At 53.4% G+C, this 25,491-nt stretch overlaps 1 non-coding gene across 1 annotated transcript; it reads right to left on the bottom strand.

Moving 5' to 3' along the window:
* Nucleotides 1–734: 734 nt before the first annotated feature.
* Nucleotides 735–807, bottom strand: TRNAE-CUC (transfer RNA glutamic acid (anticodon CUC)). The gene has a single exon. It is a non-coding gene; the product is annotated as a tRNA-Glu (tRNA).
* Nucleotides 808–25,491: the final 24,684 nt, after the last annotated feature.

Raw genomic sequence — 25,491 nt, 5'->3', positions numbered from 1 at the left:
CCTATTCTTCTACTCCAACCATCAGCAGTTCTCCATTCTGCTCAGCATAGAATGGAAAGCCTTAGCCTGACCCACAAGGCCTGTGCCTAACCTTTGCAGCCACGCGTCACATCCCTCTCCCCTGAGCTCACTCTCTTCTCACAATACTGACCTTCAGTTTTTTCTTCCTACTCACCAAGCTTCTCGCCACCTCCAGGCCTTTGCACACGTTGCACCCTCTGGCTGGAATGCTCTCTTCCTGCATCTCCCTACAGCACCTGGTTAAATTCTCAGATCCTTTTGGCCTCAGTTTCTACGGCCTTCAGCGAGACCTTCCCCATCTCTTGTCTTATGACCCTCATCTCATCTGGAATTGTGTGTTTATTTATGACTTTATCTAGCATCTGTCTCCCCCACTGGAATGAAAGCTTCATCACAGATGGCATTGGGTCTGCTTTTTCATACCTAGCCCCTGTACCTACTACTGTGGAACCCACAGCGAGTGCACAACTGTATCTTTTTAAAAAATGTTTATTGGAGTATAATTGATGTACAGTGTTGTGTTAGTTTCAGGTATACAGCAAAGTGAATCAGTCATAAATGTGCATATATCCACTCACAGTTGTGTTTCTTTTTATTTATTTGGCTGCTCTGTGTCTTAGTTGTGGCACGTGGAAACTTTGATCTTTAGTGGCGGCATGTGGGATCTTTCAGTTGTGGTGTATGAACACTTAGTTGCAGCATGTGGCATCTAGTTCCCTGACCAGGGATTGAACCTGGGTCCCTTGCATTGAGAACACAGAGTCTTAGCCACTGGACCACCAGGGACGTCCCTCATAGTTGTGCCTTTTGAATGAATGAAGCGGTTTGTGAATCATTATTTCCTGTGCATCTCCTCTGCTGTACTCTGAGGATATCAGGAAGAGCTCACTTAGCTCCGGGGAACCCTTCCTTCCCCGGACAGTCCCTTACATCCCTGTTTGCACTTGATTCATCTGTCTACAAGTTTGTCACTTGCATGTGTCAGACAGACAGACAGACACACACATACACACACACTTAGTTATCTGTTAGTGTTAAACAAATACATCCCCCCCAACACACAATAGCTTAAAACAACAATAACACTTATTATCTCATTATTTCCATGGGTCAGAAGTATGGCTGAAGCTTAGCTGGGTATTTCTGGCTCAGAGTTACCTGGGAGACTGAAGTCAGGTGTCCACAGAGACTGCCTGAGGCTAGAAAAACTGTGTCCCCCATGGCTCACATACAAGCCTGCTTAGCTCCTGGCCTCTCCATTCAAGGCTGCTTGAAGGTCCTCACAGCATGGCAGCTAGCTTCCTTTAGATTCATGGAAGCAAGGCGGAAGCCACAGCGCCCCCTGTGCCTCAGCCTGGGAAGTCACATACCATCACACGCTGTCATGTCCATTCTGTTGGTCAGGACTTAAGATGTGAAGACCTGAAGGTGCCATCTTGAAAGTCGACCACTGTATCCTTAGCTCCTCAAGAGCAAGTTCTGCCTTACTCACTTTGGGTTTCCCCAGGGCCCTGCACAGGCTGGGGTGGAGGTTGGAGTCCAGGCCCAAATAAGAATTTGTTGAGACCATTAATGAACGAATACACTATTTTATTACAATGAATACAGTGTTAGCGCTGACATCTTGAGCCATTGTAAATGGGCTAATATATGACAGATTGAGCCCATGATAAGAGCTCTGTGCCAACTCTTGCTGTTATCTCTAAAGATACGGTCTAATTGAATCTGATGCCCAGGGAAGGTGTTGTGTAGGCATGCAGTTCATTACACCCATCAGCTCAGCCTCAATGAATTGCAGGGTATGGAGGGTCAGTGAGGGTTTGGGGGATTTGGGGAGTAGGGAATGACTGCTTCCAACCCCTTAGCTACTGTTAAGAAAGGATCTAAAAATTAAAGACTTTGTGATGAATACATGGACTGAATGAACAAATGATTGCGTTGGAGACCCTGAGGAATTCCTTGCCTAATAGTGAAATCCTATCTTCTTGGCATCCCCTGGCCCTAGACAGGTCTTGGGGAGCAGAGTATTGGGCAGAGCTGCTGCAGCCTGGCCTAGGGAGGGCCAGGGCCAGTATGTCAATGAGAAACCATGTTCCCCCAGCCAGGGAAATGCTCAGTAAGTATGGCCAGTGCCCAACAGCCCCTGTGTCATCTGCTAGGATGGTCCAGGGACCCAGACATTTTGCTGTTGCTGGCGGTTGGTGGTGGAACAATCTCTCAGGCTCCTTCTTAAGAGATCTTCCTGCCCAACCTGTGGTCCCTATACCCCTGGCAGAAGCTAAATGTTGTTTTGTACAATCCGGGCTCCATGGAAACCACTCAGACTCAGTTAATCCCCATTTCCTTTGCTTCCAGCAAATCGGGTTTATGGGACTCTCTGGGATCCCAGTTAAGGTAAAAATACTAGTTAGCCTCAGGGTCAGCTGAGTGCATAATCTCAGGGTGACGTTCGCCCATCATCTTTAAAAGTTTTTTTTTGTGGCTGCACACCACACCTGGAATCTTAGTTCCCCAATCAGGGATCGAACCCACATTCCCTGCAGTGGAAGCACGGAATTTTAACCACTGGACTGCCAGGGAAGTCCCAGTTATTGTTTTATAGAATGTGTGGATGCTGTTCTGCGCAGCCTCTTGTTTCCGTCTTAGCATTATGAGGTCTTAGGCAGAACGTGTCTGCACCAAGCAGGCAATAAGTCACTTAACAAAGCCCTGGAAATGCCTCTCAAGGGGAGGTGAGGCTGCTGACAGCCACCAGCGCTGAGACCAGATGATGTAAGATCTTGGACAAATTGTGTTCCTGAGCCTCAGTGTCCTCATCTGAGAAGTAGGGGTGCTGACAGCAGCACATCCTGGAAGGCTGGGAGGACAAGGGGAGGCAGGTGCCCAGCCTGGTGCCGGCACACAGCAGATGCCCCCAAACAATGGCTCTGATGGATGTCACCGGGTGCTGGGTTAACAGACCAATCCAAGATTTTCAAGGCTGCGGTGGGCGGCAGGGACCCTCCCCACCCCTGCTCTGGGCTGAGCCCCCACTCACCCCTCCAGAAGCCGCAAGTCTGAGGGGAAACGGGTGGGTGTGGGAACAGATCAATTACATCACAGTGTGAGGTCTCTGTGTTTTCCAAACTTTCCATCATGAGTGTTTATTGCTCTGATAATGGGCTGGGGGTGGCAGACCCAAAGACCAAACAAACAGCATGATGAGAGAGAAGCAGAAATTGAGAAAAGGGCCAGGGCTGCGGTGCTGCTACAATAGAAGACAGAATCTTCTTGACATGGGGTGGGGGTGGTGGTGGTTAGATGATGCCCCAGGGAGGCCTCCTCTGGGAGGTCCCTTGGAGGCCTGAGAAGGAGAGACGGCTCAGACCCTGGGATCAAGGAGACAGAGCTGAACCTCCGGGCAACAGAGCTTGCCTGCCACTTGCCAGCTGTGGAGGCTTGGGTAAGAGATGCCTCAGTCTCCCGCTCTGTAAAATGGGGATGATGAAGGTATCACTAGCCCCTCCACCTCTCAGGGTGGTCGTCAGGATCAAAGGAGAGAACAACCAACAGTGCTTGGAGCTGAGCCTGGCAGGGTGGGCTCTATGTTCAAGTTTTATGGATAAATAAGAGTGGAAGCAAAAAAAAAAAAAAAACAGAGTGGGAGCCCCGCCTACCCGCACATGTGCCCAGGTACGCGGGCCGGCCCAGGTGCTTGTTGGTGCAGGCCTGCAGCTCGTGTCAGGGAGTCGCCCCTTTTCTTCATCCTCTGCCCTGCCCCCAATCTGCTTGTTGCAGGGGAAGAGAGGATGCTAAGCAGAGTGTTAACACCTTTCGCCCTACTCCGGTGATGGCTGAAGTCCCTAGAAGGCAGGGTGGGGGCTTTGCAAGCCTCTGTATGTGGCCTCCTACTAACAGGCTGGGGAACACCTTTAGGGGGCCTGAGGTCTCCAGCAACCCCTGGTTTGGGAGCCTCTTCCCCACCAGGGCCCTGCCCTTCCCTGAGCACCATCAGCCAGCCAGGGCTGGTTTCTGCCCGTGGGGATCTGGAAGCCCCTATAAAATGCCAGGATAGCTCAGACCAACTGGCATCACTGAGAGGGGGGCTGCCCATCCCCTGGGCACCTCAGCCTCTGTCCAAGCCCATGGCACCTATGGAGTGGGCTGAGAGGGGCTGCATTGAGAGAGGAGAGGGTGCAAGGCCATCTGAAACCCCCAGACGGGTGAGCGAGTCCAGGTCTTAGTCTCCTGGTTTGTCCAAGAGTCTATCCGTGCTCCCATGTTTCTGAAAGTCCAGGAAAACACAGCTCAGTGATGTGTCTGCTACACAAGGGGGTGGCAGGTGGGGCAGGGCGCAAACGGTGGGGGCAGGTATCAGGACCCAGCCCCAGGGCTCCGAGCCACCTTTCTGAACACTGACATCCAGGGGCTGTGAGCCCCTCCAGGCACCCCTGTCCTTGCTCCCCGGCCGCGTGAAGGGACCCAACCCAGTTAGCACTCCTCTGTAGGGATGTGGGTGCTCCTTCGGAGAGAACTGGGAGCCTCCTAGCAAACGCACCCCTGCAGCCTCCCTTCCCCATCTGCCTCACTCAGGCTCCAACCAGAAAAACAGAACCAGCAGGAGATCTATGTGAAGAGATTTATGGCAAACAATCGGTTATGCAACTGTGGAGCTGGCTAGGCAAGCCTGGAATCTGAAGAGCAGGCTGGACCGAGGGGCCAGGGCTGATGGTGCTGTCCGTGGGCGGAATTTCTTCTCCATCAGGGAAGCCTCAGCTCTGCTCTTAAGGTCTTCCAGGGGATGGAATCGGGCTCACCTAGAGTATCTAGCACAAGCTCTCTCACTTGAAGTCAACCGATTATGGACTGTAATCACATCCACGGGGCACCTTCGGAGTGACACTAAGATTACTGTGTTTGATGGAAGAGCTGGGGATTGTAGCTTTAGCAGGCAGCACCAAGCGTCCCTTCATTCTTCCTCTGTCAGTGGCTTCTAGCTCCTTCAGCTCAAGCATCAACTCTCAGATGGCCCCCACCAGAGGCAGGGTGAGATTGGCAGGGCTCCCAGCTCCCTCCTGCCACGAATTCGCCTGGACCCCCAGCGCTCAGCCCAGCTCCTCTGCCAGCTGTATGTCCCTTGCTTGTGAAATCTCCTTTAACCAGCCTGGGCAAGTCCTCTGGGAGCCCAGCTCGGCGTGGAGCCACCCTCAGGGAGCTGCCGGTCATTTAGAAGTGCCGTCAGAGTCCATAACACCAGTCTGCTGAGCCTTCAGGCCTGGCTCTGGGCTGGATTCTCTGGTTAGCCTGCAGCTCTGGGTTGCAGGAAACCAGCCCTGTGGTTGTTTTGTTTCGATTGCACAACCCTGGAGCAAGAGGCCAGAGCGGACATCTGCTGTTTTGGCCGCCCAACACCCCTGGCCCCCCTCTTTCTGGCAAAAGTCCCCCATTTGCGTCACGGGGAATTCCCCCCATGTGTGCAGCCTGGGGAGTGGGCTGCCAGTCCAGACGCCCGTCCTTCCGTGCCAAGGGATGAGCCTATAGCCCCGGCTGGGTCAGCAGTCCCCCTTCCCTGAGGACGGGACTCTCATTCCTCGTCCTGATGGCCAGCCCAAGGTGGGTCACTGCTCTCCAACATGCCCTCCCTGGTGGCATTCTTGCTGGGGACTGTCTGCCTCTCCTGTGTTTCCTTCCATTCTGAACTTCCCCTCAGTCTGGAGATGAAACCTTTTACTGATCCAGGCAAACAGAGCCCAGTTTCTGTTGCTTACAACCACAGAAACCTGACTGCCTCTGAATGTCAGTCCTGGCTCTGCTCTGACTCACTGTGTGACCCTGGGCAAGGTGGCCCCTTTCTGGCCTCAGTTTCCCCACCTGTACCTCTCAGCTGGCCTCCCGTGCTGACATCGATGACCTCCACGGCTGCCGTGGCCACTGCCTCTGACCAGCATTGATGTGTCCGCTGCCATGGATCAGCTGAGGCCTTCTCTGCTCAACCCTGGGGTCTCTGGGGGTGTGTTTAGGGAGGGAGGGAAGACGGTAGCTGTGGAATTGTTGGTTCTACCTCCTACTTATGTGGGACCATAAGTACATAAGGGGCCATATGTACATCCGAGTACAAAAGGATTGATGTACTCGGCACCAAGACTTTACTAAGCCCCCAAAACCATTGCACAGCTAAGCTGTTGCTTTATTTTTATTTTTTAAAAAATATTTACAGTTATTTATTTGGCTGTACCGGGTCTGAGTTGTGCCACTCTGAATCTTCCATCTTCATCGCGGCATGTGGAATCTTCCAGTTGAGGCATGTGGGATCTAGTTCCCAGACCAGGGATCGAACCTGGGACCCAATGGATCACAGAGTCTTAGCCATTGGACCACCAGGGAAGTCCCTACTAAGCTGTTGCTTTTAGCCATTATGCTCATATTTTTGAGAATCTGATACCTCTGGATGCTCCGCTTAGACCAAAAAATATCCCTCCATCCATCTCTCTCTCCCTTCTTCCCTCCTTTCCTTTCTCTCTCTCTCACTCACACACACTTTAACACATCATTTCAGGAGGAGAACTAGGTACAGGCTTCCGATGCGAGTCCTAACCCTCAGGCAAGCAGCTTCTGCTTTTATAAGACAAATAACCAGCTTCAGGGCACAAGTCAGTGGCCCGGCCTACATCAGGTGCTTTGTGAGCATCAGCTCATCCACGTAAGGAGAACCGCACTTGTGGCAGAAACTGCTATATTTTCACCAAATCCTAGATCATTATTTTCTTCTTGGGCACCCAGCAGGACTACATTTCCCAACCTCCCTTGTGGTTATGTGTGGCCACGTGACTGAGTTCTGGCCAATGGCATGTGAGCCGAAGTGATCTGCTCCACCACCTTTTAGCCTGCTCCTTTTAGCCTGCTCCATAAATTCCTCCTATGCCTTCCTCCACTCTCTCTTTACCCTTCCACAAGATTATTGCAGAGGAGGAAAAGGCCCTAGAAGATGATGAACCACAGGATGAGGGAGCCTGGGCCTCCGAGTTACTGCCTGTAGCAGGGCCCCCACTTCTTCTCTACCAGCCCAGAGTAGACACTGATGTGAATAAGAAATAAACTTTTATTTGGGGATGGTTTGTTATATTTGTTAGCCCATCCTGACTAATACAATATTTTTATTATCTGCATCCAGAGGAGCTGCTCTTTGTTGTAAAGGAATCCACCCAAGGTTGCCTTTAAAGCAGAAAGCTCCACCACTGCCTTCAGCCTGGACCCTTGAGGCTGCCAAGGGTGCATGGCGGGCCTTCTGCCTGGCACCCACCTGAACTCAAAACATCTTTTCCAGGACCCAGATTTACCGCCAGTTTTGGCCTTACCCCTTGCCCCCAGGCCCCTTCATCTGGCTTCCTTCATTTCACCCTGTCTGTAGTCTAGGATCATGTTCCTTCTCATGGCTTCCCACTGCTTTGGCTGTTGTCTGGGGTCCAAAGACCACGGTTCAGAGTCAGCTGAATCTATTTGCTTTTCTCCCGAATAGCTCCTTGAGGGCAGGGCTTGGGGAATGCTCACTGATGGATTTCCTCGTGCCCAGCAGAAGATGAGCATGCAGCAGGTGCTTTTGAAATGCTGTGGTCTCTGCAGTTCCACCATGTGTAAAGCCCTGACAGCGTCATGGCTAAAATCCACCTCCCTGGAGCACCCGGGTTCCAGAGGAAGAAGCTGGACTCCACCGATGCTCATTCCCCAGATGGGCTGTAACAAGGCTCCCGGAAGGTCAAGGCCAGCACTCCGGGCCTGGGCTGCCTCGCTCTGACCACATTTCCCAAGCACAAATTGCACCCTGACCCCGTCCCCAAACCCTACATGCTGGGAGATGGAGACAGGTCAAGTCCATGATATGTGGACCACCCTTTCCATCACTGAACCTCCGAGGGAGGACTGGTCCCCACTTTTTAAATAATTCAATCAGTTTCTAAACTACCATTGAAAATGAAAGTGAAAATGTTGGTCGCTCAGATGTGTCTGACTCTGCAATCTCATGGACTGTAGCCCGCCAGGCTCCTCTGTCCATGGAATTTTCCAAGCAAGAATACTGGAGGGGGTTGCCATTTCCTTCTCCAGAGGATCTTCCCAACCCAGGGATCGGACCCGAGTCACCTGCATTGCAGGCAGATTCTTTACCATCTGAGCCACCAGGGAACCCTTTAGCCCTTGCTTATTTTTAAAATAATAACAGTAATAACAACAGCATTAACTCTCCTTGCTGGGTGTGTGGCAGGCCCCACGCTAGACCATTTATATCCTAGACTTTTCTGATCCTTTGGATCAACTCTTGGGGATGAATGCTGTCATTACTCCCATTTCACAGGTGAGAAAGTTGAGTCCTCCTACCCCCTACCCCACGTCCCCGGTAGCTCCCAGGAGCAGCTGTGGAGGCAGCGGTCAGGGTCTGGCCAGGCAGGGGTGTTGCGGCAGACAGGGCTGCCCAGGACTGGCTTTCCCACTCCCAAAAGCAGGAGAGGAATCTTCTGGAAAGAGAAGAGGAAGGCGAGTCCCTTTCCAAGGGGGCTCTAGGCAGCTCCCAAGCTTGCCCTCCCCTGGTTCTTTCCAGGGGCCCTTGCCCTCCATACATGCTGCGAGCAGCTCTGACCCCACCCAGGGGATCTCCCCTCTCCCTCTCAGGCTCCCACCATCAGAGCATCTGCCGTGGGCTTGGCCGTTTGGTTTCTTCCAAGCAGACCAGGGAGTGATGCCTCTCCCAGGTTGTGTGCTCACTTTGCAAAACAGCAGAAATTTACAGCCCAAGTAATTGATCACGGTGCTGCTGCCTCCCTCCACCTCGCTCCATCTCCTAATTCCCTTCTCTCCACTCTCCCCTCTCTTTTTTCTCAGCGCGCCATCTGTGGTGTCAGAGAAAAGGAAGCCAAGAAGTAGGGGGGGGGGAGTGTTCTGGTCCCAGTTCTGCCAAATACGAGTCACATGAACCTCAGTTTCCCCATCTGCAAAACGGAGACACTGATGATACCTGCTCACCAGCAGGCTGGGGCTACTGGGGCTGTCAGAAGCACCCATGCAGGGTGACTGCGCTCCCCAGACAGTTTTGTGAGGGAGGGGGGTGGCCTGGGGCCCACCTTCCAGATGGGGACGCTGGGACCCGGAGAGCTCGGGGCGTTCACTCGGCCTCACGATGCTTGAAGAACAGCCCTGGGGCTTGAACCCCAGTCTGTTGTCCCCCAAAGTGCAAACCATTAGGTGACACTGCTGCCCCTCCCCCAGGGCCAGTCAGAATGGGGGTGATCCCCGCCAGTCTTCCTAGACCCCCTATGTCACTTCATCCTGAGGCTAACTGTGGGGAGAAGCGGAGGCCCCTGGGGCGAGGGGAGACGCTCTGCAAACTGTAGAGTGCCTTGATGATGGAAAGAAGCATTGACCATCATCTGCTGACCCCTCTCCTGGACCAGGGAGACGCGGGTTCAATCCCTGGGTCGGGAAGATTCCCCTGAAGAAGAGAATGGCAACCGCCTCCAGTACTGTTGCCTGGAGAATCCCAAGGACAGAGGAGCCTGGCGGGCTACAGCCCATGGGGTCGCAAAGAGTCGGACATTATTTAGCGACTAAATAACAAATGACTCCTGGACCAGAGCCCTTGACTGGGAGACCCTCTGGGACATAAAAGCTTGCCTGGCCTTTCCTTCCAAAGACCGTGGGTGAACGGGGGCCTCCTGCCAGCTGGGCCCCACACCTGCCTGCCTCCTGGTGCCTCCAGGAGGTCCCAGAATCTTCCAGAACGTTCCCCCAAAAGGGACTCTGAAGAGCACTTCGCTTGCCTTTCACAGAGCAGGGGAGGCACACAGCCTGGGCCCTGCAGGCCTGGCTGGGAAGCCCCCACCTGACTCCCTTCCAGGGCTCCCTGGGCTGACATCCCTGCCCTCTTCTGTTCAGTTCAGGGGTGGGAGGGAAATATTTCCACGGGGCGAGAGCTGGTCTTTCCCCTTCCACTCCCTTCTCTGCCTTGTTGTCAGTGTAGCTTCGTCTCTGCCTCTGCATGTCTCTCCGTCTCTGTCTCTTCCCCAGCCTCCAGCCTGTAGGTGAGGACCTGCTCCCCTCCCACGCCAAGTCCAGCTCCTCTCTTGCTCCCTCGGCCTCCAAAGGCACCTCTGGGCAGCACCGGCCTCCTCCCCTCCCCATCGCAGCCCAGAGTCTGCAGCTGGAGGGGACCAGGGGGCGCAGAGGGTGCGTTTCTCCCCCTCTCACCCCGCCATCGCTGTCTCTGGAGGGGCAGGGGGCTTCAGCCCCTGCGGCTTCCTGCTCCCGCCTGGCTGGTGGAGATGAGAGCCGGGTGCAGAGCTGGGAGTCAAGCAGCCACACACAGAACAAACAGAATTTTTTTTTGCAACTAGAGGGGGAAGCACAGAGCTAAAAATAAAACGAAAAGATCAGTATCTGTCAGTCTGACAGCTGATTGGCTGCTCGGAGATGCATATAATTACCAGCAACTGGCGCTGGGTAGGCAAAGCCGGGAGAAACTGCTGAGACGAGGTTAGGATTTAACCTTTAAATTCTGGAGCCACCGAAAGCCGAGGGGAGGACACCGGGCGTCGGGGCTACTGAGGCTGGGGGTGGGCAGTGGGCGGTGGGCGGCCGAGTCCGGGGCAGGTCCCGGGGGGCTCCCCCAGGAAGGCCGTGGGAGACCTCCGCCCTGGCCGCCTCCCCCGTCGGACTGGGAGTGCGTTTGATTGGGCAAGCCAGGAGGCAGTGGTCCTTCACCCCGCCCAGCTGGGGGGTGGTGTCTTCCGGGAAGTCAGGGTCTTACCCTCCTGTGTTTGGGGGGGGGGGGTCCGCCTAGGGCTCTGGGCCCCTCCCAGACTGGCCTCCCATGTAGGGTTCACCCCATCCCGTTCGCATTCCTCCGCCTTCCCCAGCCTGGTGTTGATTTGCAAACCCATCCTGGCTCCGTTCCTTCCATCACCCCCTGTCACCAGCGTTCCTGGCTGTTTCCTGCCCCGCCTAGGGAGGGCATCTGGGCACCCCAGGCTTGTCCTAGGTCCCCAGAGATGCACGGAAAGAGCAGGACTAGAGGCATGTTGTGGTCTCACCGAGCCTCAGTTTCTTCATCTGTAAAATGGGGGTGATGATCACAGGGAGATGCTAGGGATGCTCAGCGCCCAGTCTTGCATCTTGATTTTCTCACCTGAGCCAGAAGACAGGCGATGTGGGCTCTAATCCCAACTAGGAATTGTCTCTTTCTCTCTTGTACTTGTCTCCCCCTCTGTGAATTGGGAGTAAGAGTTCTTGCCCTCTGTCCTCTGGGATCTGAGGGAGGAGAGGGCCAAGTGACATGGTCTAGGTGACAGAGCTCAGCAAACTGTACCTGTCCAGGGCAGATGGGTGAGAACTTTTTGTAGCTTCTAGAACCCATCACTGTCTTCCTTCCAGGCCTTTGCCTGGATGTGGCTTTCCTTTCCGTGCTGCCTCCTCCGGGAAGCCCTCCCTGATGTTCCAGCTGGTCCTCTCCTGCAGCCCTGGGTGTCTCCCCTGAAGTCAGGCCCTGATTATCTGGGTCTGTGAGCCCTACGGGGGCAGGAACCACATGCCTGGCAAAGGCCTGGCCCAGAGCCCCTTGAGAAGACAGATACCAGATCCCTGATGCAGGAGGAAGAGGAGAAGCCAGCTTGGGCCACACTGCCCAGGCTTCCGGCAAACAGTGACCTCAGATGGTGGGAGCCTCTGTACCTGCTGGGCCCTGACCCTTTCCCTGTGCTGGGTGGAGCGGCTGCCACTGGATGCTAGGCCCTAGAAAGCCCAGACTGACTACAGGAGACCCTGCTGGAGCTCCTATCAATGATGAGAGGCAAAGGGCAGGTCGGGGAGGCAGGAGAAGGGGTTGCCCAGCTGTACCTGCCCATCCTCAACACTTTAAAGCCATTGTATCGTTGTTGTTCAGTCGCTCAGTCGTGTCCGACTCTTGGCGACCCCATGGACTGCAGCATGCCAGGCTTCCCTGTCTTTCACCATCTCCCGGAGTTTGCTCAAACTCATGTCTATTGAGTTGATGATGCCATCCGACCATCTCATTGAGTCCCCACCATACCTTGTTGGAGGCAGTGCTGTTGTTACCCACATTTTGCTAATGAGCAAACTGCGGCCATATGGCTAGTGAGGGCAGAGCCTGGACACACCCCGTCCCCCTTCTCCGGCGGTCAAGCCCAGCGGCCCCCGCCTCTCTGAGAAGGATGACAGAGAGGTGCAGGGAACGGAGATGTTTCTGGAGCAACTGCTCTGAGACCTTCTAGGCAGACACATTGTCACGGAGAGTCTTGAGAATGCTTTTTTGTGTGGTGTGCAAAGGAATTCGCCTTTGGTGTCTCTGAGAGATCGTCGGGAAGATTTAAACTGCTTTGCAATGATTTGGGGATGTCAGGCTGATATTGCTTTTGAACATAACATCGTGACAAGACTGGGCCCCAAGGCAGCCCAGTTTTATTCAGGTTACGGTAATAATAGTCGCCACAGCAGCAACTAAAGCCATTTTCATGGACTGAGTGCTCACTAAGGGCTCAGCCTTGACTTGGATGCACACTCTGCCCCCTCACAAGAATACACAGAAGAACTGTACAAAAAAGATCTTCATGACCCAGATAATCAAGATGATGTGATCACTCACCTAGAGCCAGACATCCTGGAATGTGAAGTCCAGTGGGCCTTAGAAAGCATCACTACGAACAAAGCTAGTGGAGGTGATGGAATTCCAGTTGAGCTATTTCAAATCCTGAAAGATGATGCTGTGAAAGTGCTGCACTCAATATGCCAGCAAATTTGGAAAACTCAGCAGTGGCCACAGGACTGGAAAAAGTCAGTTTTCATTTCAATCCCAAAGAAAGGCAATGCCAAAGAATGCTCGAACTACTGCACAATTGCACTCATCTCACATGCTAGTAAAGTAATGCTCAAAATTCTCCACACCAGGCTTCAGCAATACGTGAACCGTGAACTTCCAGATGTTCAAGCTGGTTTTAGAAAAGGGAGAGGAACCAGAGATCAAATTGCCAACATCCGCTGGATCATCGAAAAAGCAAGAGAGTTCCAGAAAAACATCTATTTCTGCTTTATTGACTATGCCAAAGCCTTTGACTGTGTGGATCACAATAAACTGTGGAAAATTCTGAAAGAGATGGGAATACCAGACCATCTGACCTGTCTCTTGAGAAACCTGTATGCAGGTCAGGAAGCAACAGTTAGAACTGGACATGGAACAACAGACTGGTTCCAAATAAGAAAAGGAGTATGTCAAGGCTGTATATTGTCATTCTGCTTATTTAACTTATATGCAGAGTACATCATGAGAAATACTGGGCTGGAGGAAGCACAAGCTGGAATCAAGATTGCTGGGAGAAATATCGATAACCTCAGATATGCGGATGACGCCACGCTTATGGCAGAAAGCGAAGTAGAACTAAAGAGCCTCTTGATGAAAGTGAAAGAGGAGAGTGAAAAAGTTGGCTTAAAGCTCAACATTCAGAAAACTAAGATCATGGCATCTGGTCCCATCACTTCATGGGAAATAGATGGGAAAACGGTGGAAACAGTGTCAGACTTTATTTTTGGGCTCCAAAATCACTGCAGATGGTGATTGCAGCCATGAAATTAAAAGACGCTTACTCCTTGGAAGGAAAGTTATGACCAACCTAGATAGCATATTTAAAAGCAGAGACATTACTTTGCCAACAAAGGTCCATCTAGTCAAGGCTATGGTTTTTCCAGTAGTCACGTATGGATGTGAGAGTTGGATGGTGAAGAAAGCTGAGCGCCGAAGAATTGATGCTTCTGAGCTGTGGTGTTGGAGAAGACTCTTGAGAGTCTCTTGGACTGCAAGAAGATCCAACCAGTCCATCCTAGAGGAGATCAGTCCTGGGTGTTAATTGGAAGGACAGATGTTGAAACTGAAACTCCAATACTTTGGCCACCTGATGCAAAGAGTTGACTCATTGGAAAAGACCCTAATGCTGGGAAGGATTGGGGGCAGGAGGAGAAGGGGATAACAGAGGATGAGATGGCTGGATGGCATCACCAACTCGATGGGCATGGGTTTGGGTAGACTCCCGGAGTTGGTGATGGACAGGAAAGCCTGGCGTGCTCTGATTCATGGGGTCGCAAAGAGTCGGACATGACTGAGCGACTGAACTGAACTGAACTGAACTCTGCCCCCTCACCACCAGCTTGAGAGAGCGTTGACTCTCATCCTCGGGTTATTCCCTTCTAGCAGATACCTAAGCTTGCTTGTCTCCACACTCACTGTCTCCCTTGTGAGGCAGTGAGCTTGGTGAAGACCCCAGTCTGGTCTTTCCCATTCATTGCTGAGTCCCCAGTCCCCAGCACCAGCCCCCCAAGGAGCAGCTGGACAATACAGCTTGGCTGGGCACATTTCAGATGAAGAGACTGAGGGTCGGAGAGGCCACACAGCTTGCCAGGAGGGAATCCTAGGTTTCTGCGGCTTGAGAGCCCAGATTCTAATCACCAACTACTCAGATGGCAGCTTGAAAGACCCTCTTGAAAACCCCCTGCCTCAAGAAAGCCGCAGAGCATGAGTCCCCCCACCCTCACCGCCCTGTCCCCTGGTCTCTGCTCTTGTACTAAAACCCAAGAGGCTTCTGACTTGAATGTGCCCCCAGCGCACCTACTGCCTGGTTCCCAGGGAATTGGATGGAAGGTGGCTCGAGTTAGCTCAGGCTTGGGGAAGCTGTATTCTGCTGGAGTAGCCCAGTGTTTTGGGTGGCACGTGACTCAGATTCTCTTTCCTTGTCACGTTGGTTCCCACCCGAGAGATCTTTGAAGTGGAGATGACTTTACTATGTGATTCTCGGCCTGGTTAATTCATAGGTACACTTGATCTTTGCTGCTTCTCTCTGTGATGGGGCCCCTGGTTCTGAGGGGTTTAAGTCCCTCAGGGAGGCCAGGGGTTATAAATCTAAGACGCTCACGGTTAAGAGCTTGATTCTGTCACTGAGTGATCCTGGGAACCTCATTTGACCTCTCTGAGCCTTGACTTACTCTTTTGTAAAAGGGAGACACGCATGGGGAATATCTATCTTGAATGCTGGCTGTCAGTGGGGAAAAAAGAAGTCAAGTTTTCTTTTCTTTTATTTATTTTGGGGCTGCACTGCACTGCATATGGGATCCTACTTCCCTGACCAGGGGTCAAACCTGCACCCCCTGCACTGGAAGCGCAGAGTCTTAACCACTGCACCACCAGGGAAGTCCCAAGTTTCCTCTTTTGCAAAAAATCACATTCTTCACAAGTCGTATACAATTTTTATCCTTGTACTTGAAGAAATGTTAATTTAGGGCTTCCCAGGTGGTTAAGAATCTGCTGCCAATGCACCGGACATGGGTTCCATCCCTGGTCCAGGAAGAGCCCACATACCTCAGGGTGACTAAGCCGTGAGGCAGAACTACTGAAGCGTGTGCACTCTGGAGCCCCGTGCTCTGAAACAAGAGAAGCCCATGCAAGGAAACGCCTGAGCACCGAAACTAGTGAGTTTCGCCGCAACTAGAGAAAGCCCTTGTGCAGCAACCAAGACCCAGCACAGCCGAAAACAAATAAAATTTAGGGGGAAAAAACAAATGTTAGTTTAAAAAAAAAATCTGAGCACCAAACAGTCCCTGAGTCCCTGCTGTGAGCCCAGCCTGGAGAGTGGTACCCCCCTTGTGGGCATGTCCTGTGATAGGGATGTTCACTTGCTCAGGCCGTCCTCACAGCAACCATGAAATGCCAGCGACCAGGATCACCATTTCCGGAGAGAAGAGGCAGGCACAGAGAGGGGACCTGACATGCTTAAGGTTCCACACTGAGAAACTGCAGAGCCTGGCTTTGGAGCTGGGCGCTTTGTTCTACCGATGAACAGAAACGTGAGTTCTGACGGCAGGGCCCGAAGTGAGCTCTCAGGGCACAGAGACCAACCTGAGGTGTCCCTGCCCGGGAGCTACGTCTCCTAGGAGAGGGGGACACATGGACAGACCACTGAAGCATGTGGAATAAGAGGGACCACCCAAGGCTGCATAGCTGATCCATCTCATAAAGAAGCACCAGAAAAGACCCCAGAAGGAACTTGCTTTAAAAAAGTCCCCCGGGGGACGTCCCTGGTGGTCCAGTGGTTGACATCACGCTTCCACTGCATGGAGCATGGTTTCGATCACTGGTTGTGGACCTAAGCTATCGCCTGGAGTGGCCAAAAAAAGAGAAGTCCCGTGGTTGGTGCACTGACATCAGTTCTAGCCCTTCACCGTGGCTGATGGATGGTGCATTTTTCTCATACCTCAAAATGGACTCCTCCTGAGTCGTATTTGAAGCCCAGTTGGCTTGTCCTTCACTGTGCTGTTCTAGTCCCTGGTCATGGGGTCTCTGGACAGGGGGCTCCAGCTCCTGCTATTCAGACCCACAGGGATCATTTTTAAAGAGGTGACCATGCCCTTCCCCACTCCATCCAAAGGTGACTTCAAGTCCCTCCTGGAAGGTCAGCTTCCAGTGGTCAAGAATCTGAGGTCCCCACACCAACAGGGTGTCTCCAGACGGAGGAAGCACATGGCCCAAGCCGTGAGGTGAAGTTGTCAGTTGCTCACATTGATCACAAGCCACCTGTATCCTTCGGACTTTAGAGCCGCCGGCCGCCGTTAACCTCTGAGCGCTCCTGACCAGAATCTCCAGGGCCTGGCACCTCCCGTGGGTGTGGGGTGGAGGTGGGGGGCGGAGGGGAAGGGTCTGCCCGGGAGGAGCAAGGGAGTCACCACTCTAGCCCCACACGTGTGGTACTCGGACAAGCCGAGATGGGGAGAAAGGTGCAGGGCGGCGTGGAAACTGCGCACAGAAGCCCACGCCCATTCTTGCTGCAGGTTTCTACAAGAAACTCAAGGTTTGCCTGTGGCTGGCTTCCTGCGAAAAGGAGCTCACCCATCATCTTCAAGGTCTGCTTCCGTGGAGAGCGTGGCGGGAGGGCATCTCATGAAGACCTGGGCAGTGAGTCTGGACAGCTCAGCCCTGCCCACCCTTGGGGCTGGCTCCGCCTCCACCAACACCGGCTGGGCTGGGTGGGAGTGGGACAGCACCAGCTTCATTTTAGAGAAAATAGAAGAAAGCGCCTGCCGCTGCCGAAAATCCTGGAGACAAATCCCCTCCCCTCGGTAACTCAGATTTGTAAGCTAATTCCTCTCTCCATTCCCACCAGAAAAGCTCTTCCTGTTCTTATCTGTCTCCAGGCCCACGCTGGCCCAACAAGAAAGCTGCCTTTGTTAAGTACTAGAAGCTTCCTCAGTTTGGGGTAATCAAGGGCATCCGTGCCAATGCCTTGCAACTCCCATTGGGCCGGAGAGTCTGAACCGGCACGGTGGGTTGATATAATCCCATCCAAAGCAAAGAAAGGCAATGCTGTATGGACCCTGTGGTGGCCTAGCCCTCAGTCAAGGCGTAGTGACCATCAGGGATTTCAAAAGAGCACGGAACCCCACCACCACCACTGTTGCAGAAAGCCTCGGAGGTCTCCCCAAGGAACTCCAGATTGGGAACCACCGGGCTAAGCCAGTTGGGGTTGGGGTGCAAGTCTTTGATAATCCCTGCAGCCCCTCCCATTTTCTCATAGGGAAGGCTTCCTGCCGCAGGGTGTCGGGGGAGAGCTTGCTGGCTCTGACTCTACCACTTACCAGCTGTGTGATCTTGCGGTGATGGCTTTCCCTCTCTGAACCTCTAGGTCTCAATGCTTCCCTGCTCGGTTGGAAGTGCTCTGTAAAGGCTGGGAGTCTTTATTGTTGCCATTACCGCTTGTTCAGGGGTCCTGACTTCCCACCCTGTGGTGTGTGACCCTCTCTCCAGATTTCAAACATGATGAAAGAGTGATGCAGGGGTGGGCAGGGTGCCCATGGAAACGGGGCTCCGGAAGTGCAACTTCTGAGAAGCCGTCTGTGATGGGAGCCTGGAAGCCGGGTGAGGAAGGCGGGCCTGGTGGCCCATTAGCAAGGAGGCAGAGGGCACCTTGAGATGGCGGTTCTGGGGGGCAGCTGGGTGCCCCCCATCTTTCATGTGCCTGGAATCACCTGGGAACCTTGTCCCAGTGCAGATTCTGCTGGAGCAGACCTAGGCAGGGCTCCCAGGTGAGGCCGGGGCAGGGGCCAGCCAGGGCCGCACAGCAAGGCCTCAGGTCTGAGCAAAGAGGGCAGGCCGCTTGGTGTCTGGAAGCGGTGGCTCCAGAAAGGCCTGAGAGCCCCTGAAAGGCCATGCAGGGAAAGATGAAGCAACATGAGGGTAAAATTACGTTTTCAACAGAAGAAAAGGCCTCTGCCTCCTAGCGTGTAGAAAGATCTCTGTTCCCACCCCCACGCAGCCCCAGGGGTTTGAAAGAATGTGGTTTTCTGAGCACAGCTTTTCCTCGCTGAAGGGGGTGGATTCGCTCTGAAAAAGTTGCCTACGAAATGATTTTTTTTTTTTTATATCAAACGTTATTTTCCAGTGGTGCGTGTTTTAAGACCATGGTTGTGTTCCCGCCGAGAAGGATCCGACTCTGAGGCATTGTCGTTGAGGATGTGGCAAACACGAGGGGTGGGGAGCTCAAGGCCATCGCTTCGGAGCGATGAGAGCTGACGCTGCAGAGGGCAGGAACCAAAATCTGAAGCCCCAGTGGTCCCCAGATACACTGAGGTTCACGGCCAAAGAGCCGTGAGGTTCACGGGCCCCGAGCCCTGACCAACACCATTGATGGTATGACTGGTGGGACCAGAGAGGACCCAGGGCAAACCAGCCCCCTCAGCCGGAAGAGGAGCTCAGAGAGGCCTGCCATCTTGTCTGTGTAGAGGACACCATCAGCCACACTCTGAATATCCAGCTGGAAGTGTTTTTGTTTTTATATTGGATGCAATTGTCTAATGTGCAGTAGGAGCCTACTCCCGTGGCAGTTCAGCTGTATTTCTCAAAGAAGCTATGTCAGAGTTCCACCAAGACTCCAGAGGAACTGCCTCCTTGCCCAGAGGGGTCTGCTTGAATGTGCCAAGCTGGGAATCTTAAATCAGAGATGAAAGCCCACAGTCTGCCATTACTTGACCGACTCTGGTTTTCCCGAGCATAGCCTGGGGTCAATACGCCAAGGAACACACTTTGGGAACCCAGTCAAGGACGAGCCCTCATAACTAAGGGTCTCTCTGTTTCTGCATCAGTTACCTACTGCTGTGTAACAAATCACTCCTAACTTAGCGCTTTAAAACAACAGGTATTTATTATCTCAAAGGGTCTGTGACTCAGGGATTCAAAAGTGGCGTAACTGGGCAGGAGGAGAAGGGGGCGACAGAGGATGAAATGGTTGGATGGCATCGCCAATTCAATGGACGTGAGTTTGAGCAAACTCTGGGAGATAGTGAAGGGCAGGGGTAGCCTGCCGTGCTGCAGTCCATGGGGTTGCAAAGAGTCAGACATGACTCAGCAACTGAACAACAACATAACTGGCTGGTCCCAGTTTGTGGTCTCCACTGAAGTTGCAGTCCAAATAGCAGCTGGGGCTGCTCTCATCTGACTGGGGCTGCGGGATTGGCTTCCAAGATGGTATGCTCACTGGCTGGCTGTTGGCAGGAGGCCTCGGTTTCTTGCCCCATGGAGTCCTCCACAGAGCTGCTTGAGTTTCCTCACTATATGGTTTCTTCTAGATGGATGCCAGCGAGAAAGACTAAGCCACAGTATCTTGGAATGCATGTGTGGTCCTTTCCACACTGTCCTCTTGGCCCCACGGGGACAGCTCTATTCATTGTGGGAAGGGCTGAAGGGGGTGGAAATTGTCTGGAGACCATCTTGCAGGCTGACTGCCATGGTAACCATCTCTCCAGTACAAGGACAGATAACTTGCCTCATTCTCACAACTGGTTTCTTACCATTTAGTGCCAATTAGTAACTTTGAGAAGTGACCCTGCTAACCTGTGATGTGAAGGAGGAAAAGACTAGGAATTATCAGCTACACCAACCCCCCGTGAACAGCAGCAATAACAATCATCTGGGCCTGTTTGTAGAGCCCTCACCCCATGCCTGGTGCCTCAACAGCATCATGGCACAGTGCAATCCACGTCCCCAAGGAGAAGGTTCCGCAACATTTCCAAGTTAGGCCACTCATTTTTATGAAATGTATAAAGTGAGATTTTTGTTTGTTTGTTTTGGCAGTGATGGCTACAAGGACACAAGTAGCTTTGCCTCCTGGAGACGCAGAGAAAAATTCCATGACCCGTGTGAACTCATGTAGGGAAGACTGAAGTGGGGTGTAAACTCAGAATGGATAAATGCCAAAGATACAGTAAATAGGTGAGATGAAATGTTTATTTTGTGTGCATTAGCAATATGAGGAGGACTTCCCTGGCGGTCCAGTGGTTAAGAATTGACCTGCCAATGCAGGGGACACGAATTCGATCCCTGGTCCGGGAAGATCCCACATGCCACAGAGTAACTAAGCCCCATGCACCGCAACTACCTGCTGCAGCTAAGGTATGACGCCCCCATCCCTTAGAGCCTGTGCGATGCAACGAGAAGCCACCGCAAGAAGCCCACACACCACAGAGCAGCCCATTCTCGCTGCAGTGAAGATCACGCAGCAATGAAGATTCAGCACAACCGTAAATAAAATAAAATAACAGGTAAAATTCTAAAATACAGACAAACAACATGAGGAGTCAGGGTGAGCCGAGGGTTCTTTGGTTTTGCCCCAGCCTCATGCTGGGAAAAAGGGTCACATCTCTGGCGGTGGCCTAGTGGTGAGGAGCAGACACCTGGCCGCTCGAGTTACCATGTCTGTTACTAACTCTGTGACCAGGCAAGGGACTTCACGGCCCTGTCTCCTGTCTGTGAAATGGGTTGATAATGGCGAACTCCTCCGGTTATGCTGAGGCTTCAGGAGGTTCTGGTATGCTTTATCCTGGCAAAGCTGATGGCGGATCACCAAGGTGGTGGCACCCTAGGTTCAAAGAACCTTCATAGAAGTGCCATGGCCTGGAAAGATCTTTGCTCTGTGACCGAAAGTGGACCCAGAGCCACAGAGCAGATGGTCGCTGCTGCTGGGGACCCCTGTATGGGCAACCCCGGGGGCTGGAAGGAGCTCAGCCCTTGCTTCTGCTGGGGGCATGTGTGGGCATGGAGCTGGCCGGGCCCTTTCCTGTCCTGTCCCAGCATGATTTCAACAGAGGGAGCGTCCTGGGCGTGTCTTCCCCTCGGAAGTCTCAACCCGCTGAGGCGGGATTTGGGGAGCTCTGGCTAAATCTGCTGTCCCAACAAACAGGCCAGGCTTAGAGAAACGGAGTGGGGGTACAAGTTCCTGACCCCGCAGCCTGGGCCTGGCCTGATGGAAGGGTTTTGGCTCAGGCTGGCCTGACAGCCCTTGACTCCACCCCTCAGGGCTGTGTGACTCCAGACAAGTGTCTCCGCCTCCCAGGCCCTCAGTTTCCCCATCCCTATAGTCTTGGGCTGGGCTTGCCTGCCCACTCTAGGAACCTGGGGTTGCCCAGGAGGACACAGAGCTTATGCAGGTGTGCATGGGGAAGTCCCAGGCCACCCTCTTCCTTTCCAATCAAGAGAGCTCCATTTTCATCTCTGGTATGTTGATGATCTAAGTAGCACTTCATTTTTAAAAAGAAGAAGAAAAAAGAAAAGGAAAGTCATCTACAGCGAAAACAATACAGAAGTTTCCCACCAACTTACTTTGTCCCCTGACTCATGCCTTCAAGCTTTATGGGAGTGGAGTGGTCCCTCGCTAGGTTTAGTGACTGCCCCTTTCCAAATAGTTCCTGGTCTCCTGGATTTGAATCTCTGTTTCTTTCAGTCTCTGTGAGGTCCCATGAAAGGTGGGGAGAGGAAGGGGCTTTAGTTGGAGGGGGGTCCACAGAGATCTTGATGTGCCAAGGTCATGGACAGCCTGGGTGTGCTGGCCTCCTCTCTGGACACGTGCTGTGGGCATCTCGGACACGTGCCCCCTCGGCCCCCCTGTGCCCAAGCATCCCCAGCTTGGGCCCAAGGCCCAGCTGCATATGGGCCCCCAGTAGAAGCCAGGGCCAGCCCTTGCTGCCTCTGAAATGAGGAGTCTGTGGGCCTGGATGGTCTCTCAGCCCCTCCCAACTTCAACACTAATTGCTGCATTTACGGAGCTCCAGCTGTCTGCAGAGTGGGGTCTGGGATGGGGGAGGGGTGGATCCTGTCCTGGGAAGAGGAGCCACCTCAGCTGGCTGCCTCCGGCTGGCCTGGGGATGGCAGGGCTCAGAGTGGCCCCTGGGCCCCAGGAGGACCAGGTGCCAGGCCCAGCTGCCAGGCTGCCATTTGAAATGTCTCCTGTTGGTGGCACTTTGGTAAGTTGCAGGTATTCTTGTCTTTGCATATATTTGATCTGTATCTGAAACCCGCGCTGTTTCATTTCTCGGCTATGGGATTCTTAGGGTCTGACACTGAACTTGACCATGTCATTCCCCAGGTAAAGGTTTTCCATGGCTCCTCACTGCCCTTAGAAGACAATCTAAGCTCAAAAGTGACCCCAAACCTTTTGGGGTCTGGCATAGGCCTAGCTCTTCCACCTAGGGGCTCTCGAGCCCTCACCCTATGCCCTCCAGGCACATATACTGGACCATGAAAACTTTCTTCCCTCTCGGGAGCCTCATACCCTTCTGCCTGACACACTCTCCTTCTCTTTTTCTTGTTGCTTGCTAAATGTCACTTCCTCCGGGAAGCCCTCCCTGCCTAATTGAGCGACTTCAGTTCACACTCAGGCTCACCCTGTGCTTTTCCTTTGTAGCACACTCATCACTGTCGTGAGCTAAAAGAAAAAAGCCTGTTTATCTGATCTGCACTCCTCCCCCCACTAGAAGGTGGGCTCTGTGGGTGCCCCTCATTGGATTTTCCTGTTTATACCAGATGCAGTGCCGGGCACCCAGTGAACACTCTGGAGATGTCTGCCCAGTGAGTCCTTGTGTGGTCACTCTGTGATCCCACAGGCAGCCTGTTGATTCAGGCTGCTAACCTGGGGCCAGCCAGGGCTGCCGGCGGTGCACCTGACCAGGTCACGTTGGCATCTGGGAATCCAGGCCCAGCCCCATCCTCTGGCCTGCCGGCTCTGCCTGGAAGCAAGGAAGGGGTTAAGTGTTTCTGGCGGCCTCGTGCTGTGTTTGCGGCAGTTCCCCCTTCCGAGGGTACAGTAACCGAGGTTGGCGAGGAATGTTTGCAATGCAGAGCTAGGAGGGAGGGCGGCTGGTGGAAGTGGGGGCCTGTGGAGGCCAGGCCGGGCCAGGCTCCTCAGTTGAGCAATCGCCCAGGCCCAGCCGGTTCCTGTAACTCCTGCCCCTCCTGCCTTTTCCCGCCCTGCCGGCTTCCTCTACCCGCTGCCTGCGGGGCAGTGGGGGTGGCCTGTCCTCTGGGGCCTGCAGCGAGAGGTAGAGGGACAGAGGCCCCCTCTGAGAGCCTGGAGGCCAGGGTGAAAGGGAGGGGCTTCCAGAGAGAGAGAGAAGGAGTGCAGTCAGCTCAGCCACCCTGGCCCAGAGAGGGTAAGGCTTTTGCCCAAGGTCACACAGGGAGGCGCCACCATCCAACTGGGCCACACCCTGGATTCAGATTTTTTTGTTCCCATGGTAGCAGGCTACAACTCAACACCGTGTGGAGGCCACTTTGCCACTCAGATGGGAAGCTCTAATTCCCAGAGACTCTCTCCTACCTGAAGGCCAGGGCCTCTCCTGCCCCTAGCCTGGCTCTTCACTCAGGGCTAGGGTCTCAGAGAGGAGGGTGGCTCTCATCGGGTTGGGTGCAACCACCATCCCCCTCACCACCCGGCACTGCCCAGTCGTCAGCCTGTCCTGGGGACACTGGTCCCCTCCAGAAGTGTGGAGGAAATGGATGAACACCACACTCAAGTCGGTTCTCAAACGCCACCCACACCTGGGACTTCCTTGATGGTCCCGTGGTAATGACTCTGCCTTCCAATGCCACAGGGCAGCAAAGACCCAGTACAGCCAAAACAAAACAAACAAAAAACCAGTCCACTCCTTCCTCCAATTCCCTTCAAGGAAGAAGCTTCGTGAATTCTGAATAGCATGTTGAGCCCACAAAACTGGTCTTTCTCCACAAGCACACACCTTCTTTAGGGAAAGCAGCATTCCTGACAATGCAGAAAGGGCTCCTTCTGTCGACAGTATTTACAAGTGACCTCTGGGGAGGTGGTCCTTGCCATCATTCAGACCCAGTTCCAACCTTGGTTCCACCGCCTTGAAGTTTGTGGCCACGCACCTCTTTCTGAGTCTCAGTTTCCTCATCTGTAAAGTGGAATTCAGACACAGGGTGGGTGGAGCAGCAGGACCGCTCTGGTTCTGCGGAGACTCTGGGCCACTCGCCTTGCCTGGTCCCACAGACATTCAGTCTGTTTGGGGCTGGCTCACAGTGTCCCCCGCTGGGGCCCTGGGCTTTGGCCAATTTGCTAGCAGATGATGGTCTTAAAACCCTCAGAGGTGGCCACATCTGTCTGGAATGAACAGTGGAGCCCCTGGGACCCCACCTCTGCAGAAGGCAGGGTGGGCGATCTGTGTGAGCTAGGAGTTCCCGTGAGAATCAAACACAGCGTTTAGAGATGAGGAGGCTTGTAGGACAAGCGGCAGCCAAGCCATCTAGGCATAGTGAGGAATTTTCACCTGAAAACCCACACCAGTGATACCAAGGACCTTCCTACACTCTGCTCTGCAGCTAGTCCTACTGTGAGCCAGATAATGACTGACCTACTTTATTCCAACAACACAGCTAAGAAGGAAGTATATTGGTCCCCCACACACACTTTTTTTTTTTAAAGAAAACAGAGAGGTTGATGCATTTGCTCAAGGTCACACAGCTTGTAAGGAGTGGAGCCTGACTTGGAACTCAGGCCTCCAGAATCTCTGCTCTTAGGGGATCTCTTCCACAATTTGTTTGGGATCCAGGCTCTTCATAGAGGAGATGGGCCACCTTGGGTTGATCATTAAGCCCCAGAGCCATGAATTGAGGGGAAAATCTCCAACATCCCCTGGGGATGGGGGAGGCACTGTGCTAAATTATCACTACCAGTAGGTGAGCAGAGCTCAGAGAGGGCAAGCGTCTTACTCCAAGGCACACAGCCAGTCCAGCCAGGACCCACTCTCAAATCGACTGATGATGCCTTCTGGTCCCATGGCCCCCCTGGCTCCCTGTCGGGGCTCCACCAAGTCTGTGGCCTCCACCAAGTCCATGGCCGGGAAGGACCCTCACAACTGACTGGTCTCCCCAGACAGATGGACAGATGCTGGCTGCCCCCCTCCCAGGGCCGGCGGGCTGCGAGGCTTCACCACCTCCTCCCGAGCAGGTTTCCTTTAAGAAACCAGAAGATTGATTTCCTGGCAGGCTCGCCGAGGAGCCCGTCCAAATGGTTTGCATGTCTGCATTTTTTACTGCTCCGTTTAATATGTATGCAAATGCCGGCCGGCTGCACAGTCACACGCGGCGCCCCATTAAAGCGCCGTCCGGGCGCG

Source organism: Giraffa tippelskirchi, chromosome 4 (assembly GCF_054371585.1).
Source record: "Giraffa tippelskirchi isolate mGirTip1 chromosome 4, T2T-mGirTip1v1.2.pri, whole genome shotgun sequence".
Classification (NCBI taxonomy): domain Eukaryota; kingdom Metazoa; phylum Chordata; class Mammalia; order Artiodactyla; family Giraffidae; genus Giraffa; species Giraffa tippelskirchi.
The sequence above is the reverse complement of the archived record's forward strand: the minus strand, read 5'-3'. Positions and strand labels throughout refer to the sequence as shown.